Raw genomic sequence first — 7,334 nt, forward strand, 5'->3', positions numbered from 1 at the left:
GGGCCACGAGGGCCACGAGGATAAGTATAATTTTTATTAACAGTCATGAGGATAAGTTTAATTTTTATGGAACTTTTCATTGTTTTATTGTTTGATTTGTATAGTCTGTTTTTGGTGTGTTACTGAATGATTATGTATTCTATTATTAGTATTATTTGTAATATAAATTATTGATTCCATTATAAAGACTAAATTCAATAAAAAGGAATACTAAATTTTATACTATGTTTAATGTTGCTATCTTTTTATAACATGAATTATTGATTCAATTAGGCGGAACTAATTAAACAAAAAATTAATCATGAATAATAATATTACGAATAATTTATAATTTCATTATGAAGATTAAATTCAATAAAATAAAAGTACTAAATTTTATGCTATGATTATTATGCTATGTTGTTATTATATAAATTATTGATGCAAGTAGGTGAAACTAATTAAACCAAAAATTTATACTAAGTAATAATATTAGGAAAAAACTATAGCATATTAAAAAAGATTATTCAGAGTATAAAAAATTTACCATATAAGAGTATAAAAAACATATCATATAAGAGTACTAAAAATATAGCATATAAAAAATTACAAAAATATTAACCAAACGAAATCATATAAGATAATTAATAATTATAGCTAAGTTCCCGGATAAATTTAATAACCAATACAGCTATTGTCATTGCACAAAATATTACAGTTACAAACCACACAAAATAATACGAAATAGTTAATAAATTCTAAACATTGCTGCTAACTTTGGGTCATTTTTCATATCCAAATGAGCTTATTTAGGCCATGGACTTATCACATTCCACGGAGCGAACTATAAATTTAGTCCATCTGAAATTACGACTGTCAATGACTTGGTAACGGTACCCATGTATGCTCATGCCTACACACCTCCGTGCCAATCTGCAGCCCAAATTCTCACCAAATTTGCAACTGCATTGAATGTTCCTACAGTAAGCAAAATAGCAGTTTTCCCACGTAGAATATAATCATCAAGCTGGAGACGTTATCAAAACAAGCACAGCTTAGGCAAATTTTCTGCTACGTTACACACACACACACACTCACACTGTAATACCCTCACTATCAGAAGTCACGCTTCCGGCTGCGCTACTCTGATAGCAAGGAGTATTACGACTACTTTACATACTAAATACTAAAATAGGAGCCTGTGACTCGACACTGTATCGCTGATTTCCTTGAAAACCGGAAATAAACACTTTATCTCAAGAAAAATACAAACAGGCATAGATTCATATACAAGACTCCTTACATAATAACTCATAATATAATATACATATAAAACATACAATTCCTATCCCTCTTACAAACTTGTAATAACAAAGACGAGGGAAGAAAATAATCTAATTAATACAACAACATATCAACCAAACGCAGTATAACTCTTCTTAACGCTTCTTCATCCGGTTCCTGAAAAGGTAAAGCTGTAGGGGGTGAGAACCTAACCACGCAGTCTCACCATGGAGTTTCAAAGTTGTCATAAGAAGATATTCAATAAGAAAACTGTTTTCAAGCTCAGTGATTATCATTGTCTTATGAATCTTTTAAAACCAATGGGAAATCGTTCAAAACCCTTTTCAAAGAAACAATGTTTAATCTTTTTGAAATCCGAAACCTTTCTTTTCTTATAAGAAAATCTCAATCAGAAATCAACCACGCAATCAAACAACACAATCATTAATTCAGATTCTCAATATCATCATCATTCGTCAATCCATATCTATTTCCAAATTCATTCAAAAATCATATTTCAAATCAATCCTCATCATCCTTCTTTCCGTTTCGTTCACTAACAATTCTCAATCCAAAACATAACTTTTCTTTGATAAATGAAGTATTTTTAAATCATATAATGCTTAAAATTAAACCTTTTAAAATAACTACTTCAAATGAAACTTCTAATTTTATAAAATTTCGGCAGCATCTCCTCTAAAACTCGGATTCTGCCACCCTTTCCGGGTCCCATCCAAACATTTCTCAAACCTTTCCAAAACCTCAATCATTTTCCAAGATTCGGCTAGTTCCAATATCAAATAATTTTCAAAGTGAATCAGTGCCCATAATAAATCTCTTTTTAAAATCAAACCAGCTCAAATACTAAATCATTTATAAAGTCACTAACTCAAAATTAAACCATTTCCAAAGCCAATTCCTTTACATCATCAAAAATAGCTTCAAAACCAAGAAAAACCATTTTTCATAATAATCAACTAAATAACCTTTCAAACTAATTTCTTTTCAGCAATCACAAACTACTCAAGCAGTCAAACAATCAGTCATTCAGTCCAGCAAACAACCACATTTAGAAGACAATTATAATCACAGGCATATGTTCTCTCATATTAATATCTATTTATCACAACTCTGTAATATAAATTAGATTTTAAGAAAAACCCCTACCTCATTCGCGATTCAACTACGCGACAAACTGCATTTCTATTCTTATCCCACAACAACAGCATCAATACTGACCGTTCCAGCAGTAGCCACAGCCTCTAAACACAGCCTTAGCTCAAACCTAAAACATTAATGTCGCATAAAACTCAATAATCTATAACAGAACATCAGCTAAGAGTTTGGAACAAGGAACGACTTACTGGGCTTACGAATGATCGAGAAAATGGAGTAACAACAGCCCCGATGACGACACAACACCTTGATGCTGTATGCAGCAGCCATAGAACTCAGCAATCAAGACCCGTAACTCGATCCTATGACACCAAGACCTCAGATCCTCAAACAATTTAAAACAAAAATACTAATTTAAAGATTTCAGAACGCATCGCTTACCCAAACAGACTTAGGCCTCAGTGGTGGTTTTTGGTGGCAGTGGCGGCGGCGTGGAGCTCCGGCAACGCAGAGGCGCGGCCAGAAGCTTCAGCAGCGGCGGATCTAGCAATGGTTCAGACGGAAAAAAAACTAATTTAATCTCTAAAGTTACTTTAAAATATTTGTGGTATAAAAATACTAATTGATTCTCAATGAATTATTCTAATTGAAAATACATGGTAATATAATTAAATTTCTTTATCTTTAAACTTAAGGTATTAAATGATATAAATATAAATTATCTAAAATTAAATCATATAAAATTCTTATTATTTCATAACTTCCAACTTAATAATTTAAACATAAAAAAAATAATTCAATAATTATTAAATTAGACAAAATTCTAATTTAAATAGCCAAACCTCATTATTTTCGAATTCCTTAGAACTTTAAATCATAAATAGGAAAATAATCCATAAGTATAGAGTTTGGATAAAAACCTTAATTTTTATTTCAAATCCAATTAATTGCCTTTAATTATTTTTCAATAAAAATAATTTCTAAAATTAAAACTATAAATATATATATATAATTTGATATTAGTTCAAAATATGACTTTTCAAAAGTCTTGGGTCTTACACACACACACACACACACACACATATTTAAAATATATCTATTAAAGAAACTATAACATAAGACACATATGCCTCGATGGTGGGGCAAGTGATATTACCACTCCACTTATTTGCAATGGGTTGAAATTTTCCTCAGGGTGTAACTATGATATCACCCAAGAAGCAGAGTTGTAACCATGATATTCCGTTAATGGGAACTAATGAAATTCTAATGACCATGAAGAATGACCTTGTATTGCAGTTGGGGATTCCTTGGCCTCTACGGATTGGCTAGTCAGGAAGCTTGCTAGGAGTGTAAACTGCAGCAGGTCCATAAGCTGGAGAAGTCATCACCTCATGAAGCCTCCCTAGCTGGAAATTAAAAACCAATGATGACTACTCTTAACCACAAACTCTTTGTTCTATGTAGAAGACATACAAACAAACTATTCATCCCTTACCATTGTCCGCATAAGTTTCTCCCTATCAGTGACCTTGTTTGGCTCTGGCCACGAGTCCAATAAGTAAGCACATTGGTTAGGAAAGTCAACGACCATACACCACCAGTGCATGAAGATGTCTTCTACGGAAACGAATATCTAAAACAATGACACGTTAAAATGATTAACCGTAGTGTGCAACCGCAAATTTTAAGATACTGCTTATTTGTTCAAAAGACTCGAGAGTGATAGAAGTTTAAAAAATATTTTTCGGGTCATTGAGAATATTCAAACAAAAGTCGTAGGAAAGTATTTTTATTAAATTATAACTGATAAATAAAATTATTTCTAAATATACAATCAAATAAAAGAACGAATAAATAAGTTTTTCCATAGGAAAAAATTATTCAACAAATACTATGGTTTTTATTAGTCATAAGGAATACGACAAGAAATTTTATTGCAGTCTTTTAAATCTGAAATAAAAGGTTTCACTTCTCTTAAATATAATTTTAAAGGCTGGCAATGCTAGTTTCAAAAAAATTATTTCAGTCTCTGCATGAAGATTAGTTACTAATATTCACTTGACATGATATAATATATCGAGTCCATGATAAATATGAGCTTCCAAATTTAGAGCATTCTAGGTTGAAAATAAGCTATTACTCACATGATCAAGATATCTACTTGGTTTGACCCAGAATGGAACATATGTTTCAACGAGCTCCTCTGTTAATACACCTCGGATCATGTCATCCTTATTAAAAACACAACACATTATCAGAACTCCACGGATAATAGTCCAATTAGTGTTGTGTTTCAACACATATCTTTAACATCACTCACAGCAAATTTGGGAGGAAGAGTCTAGTAGTGTGCATGTCTCAGGTGTTGTATCGAGCATGCATTCCGCATCGCAACCATTTCAACAACCCTGCCATCAATCTCACGGCCGGGCACGAGAGATTGAATCTGCCGCTTGGTCAGGCAATATTCGCGCATCCTAACTAGAGTCTCTCTGCATGAAATGATACTCCGATTAATGGTGGCTTCTTTTAATGAAATGAAGGTGTTAACAGATCATATAATAAAATTCAACTTGGTAAGCTACACATAACTTACTCTAAAGGGTGCCCATCGGAAAACAAAAACTTGAATAGCACAGTATCAGCCCGATTAAGGTCCATATCATGATGAGGCTTGAAATTCGTCTTCGTACTCTTCTGCCACAAGGTCCCACAATCAACAACTGGGAAACTTCAACTTAAATGCAGCAACAACGATGACATGAACAAAACTTACTCGAGTCACTTTAGCACAAGAAGCTCCTCTGGAACGCTTGGCAGGGGATGATGCAGTTCCCCTTGGTGTATCAAATAGCCTCCTATTCTTCCTCATGGGAGCTGTTAATTGACTGCCTCATTCATCTTCGTCGGAGTCGGGAGCAGTCATGTTAGCGATGTCACTAGCATTAACACCCCACAGTGTTGGATTCTTCAGAACATTCGGGAGAGGACTGTCAAGAATGTATTTGGACATGTCTTCATGTAGCTGTGACGACAACATAATGCCGCTGCCATCTCCGTCACTCTTGGAAGATACCTTTCCATGAAGTGAATACGCAGGAGACCTACAAAGGAGACAACTAGAACATCATACAAGAACAATGTCACCCTAGTTTACCTACATGTAGCAACACTACTCAACTTACTATGCATGAAAAAAAATGACACCTATTAGGAGCGGTCATGAACCTCTTCAACGTTTGCATGTGCAACTATCACAAGATTATGAATTAATGAAGGTTGCAATAGCAGAGGTTTATGTTATAGTATATATAACATGATATTCCCTCCATATATTTTCCCGCCAAAGTATACTTTGTTGCTAACATCTTTTGTCTCCATATGCAGACAAAAAAAATCAGAGCAGACCTTCCTGGGTAACCACTGTCCATGGACTGTATCAGACAGACAAACTTTTTTCTTAGTTCATAGCAGCTTTATGAGGTGCCTTATTTAAGATATTTATTTAAATATTTGTGAGGCCATGAAAGAATTAAATGGTCTCATTAATTATTCCACCTAACTACACCCTCCATTATCCTTTATAAGAACGGAAAGTCCACCAAGGGAGACAATTCCACAAACAATTTGCATCAAATATTCACCTATCATGGTGAGACAAAACAAGAAAGTCTATGTGGTTTTTCGTGGGAAGAACCCAGGAATTTATACAACTTGGCTGGCATGCCATGCACAAGTTGATGAGTTTAGTGGTAACTTATACCAATCCTTCAAAAACATTGATGATGCAAGAATAACATGGACTGAGTACATCAGCCAAACCATGGGAGCTCAAACTGAATGGTATGTTGAAGACCACCTCCAAGGCAGTCTAATAGAAGGTGCTGCTAAAGACCACACTCAGCTCAAGGTTCCTTATGCACCAATTATTGATGGCTACGACCCTGGCTCCGATCCACCACCACCAACACAACAGGATTTGCTGCCTAAAGGTCCTCTACTATTATGGGGAACTAAGCCTCCACGTATATCTGTTAATGCAGCTGCCATTTTCTTATTAACCATTACTTTATTGGTGCTTTACCTAGCCATCCTTAATAGGTAAATTTACAAGTTGAAAATCCATTTAGAATTTTATTTTATTATTTCAACTTGTTACAGTTAATTGTGATGTTTAAGTCTACATCCTAAAAACTACTGTGTATTAGCCTTTATTAGAATTTAAGCTTGTGTAAATATTATTCAAATCATTCTTAGTTGAATCTTAATTCAAGTACCGCATAAATTTATCGACCTAAAAACATCATATGTTATGCCAAATTTGCTTGTGTCACCGCAATCACAAAAGCACTGTAAGATAATTCAAGTTATAATAAAATTCCTGAGACAATGACACAAAACAACCTTTTCAATGAAGCATACTTTAACCCTTTGTCAAGAGCATAAAATAAATTTTAAAGTACTCAATACTACACAAAAAATGTACTCACTATCACCAGTTTCATAGTAGAATATTAGCACAAATACTACTACAACATAACTCTACTTTCATTAATTAATTCAACACCAACACAAACTTACAACAGAATTAACTAGTCTACAAACCCCTACATAAAACAACTAAATTTACTAAGCCACCACCCTCATCCTACGTACTACACCATAATGTATTCAACCAAACATAAGTTACGGAGATTGACCTTCAATGCGAGCGTTCACTGCAGCTTCATAACTAGCCTTAAGCTTCTCGTAAGCATCCTCCAATTGACCGACCTTAGCCCGAAGTGCATTGTTACTATCACGAAGAAGCTTAACTTTTGAGTAACTATAGTCTTTAATCTCCTTACTGATGATATCAAGCACTTGACCAAGTATCTCCATTGCTGCATCTTCGCGGGCAGCCTTTTACACCATAGAAAATTGTCCCTTGGCATTTAATTCAACCTCATATG

At 34.0% G+C, this 7,334-nt stretch overlaps 1 long non-coding RNA gene across 4 annotated transcripts; it reads right to left on the reverse strand.

Annotated features, from left to right (window-relative positions):
* On the reverse strand, positions 614–2,945 carry LOC110267038. 4 transcript variants are annotated; one of them, XR_002354346.1, is made up of 4 exons: positions 2,821–2,945; positions 2,628–2,741; positions 2,431–2,548; positions 614–942 (listed from the first exon to the last, which is right to left on the reverse strand). It is a non-coding gene; the product is annotated as an uncharacterized LOC110267038 (long non-coding RNA). The 4 variants fall into 4 exon arrangements; XR_002354345.1 differs by having other exon boundaries at positions 614–957; XR_002354344.1 differs by lacking the exon at positions 614–942 and adding an exon at positions 1,387–1,440.

The sequence above is a fragment of the Arachis ipaensis genome, chromosome B09, assembly GCF_000816755.2.
Source record: "Arachis ipaensis cultivar K30076 chromosome B09, Araip1.1, whole genome shotgun sequence".
Classification (NCBI taxonomy): Eukaryota; Viridiplantae; Streptophyta; class Magnoliopsida; order Fabales; family Fabaceae; genus Arachis; species Arachis ipaensis.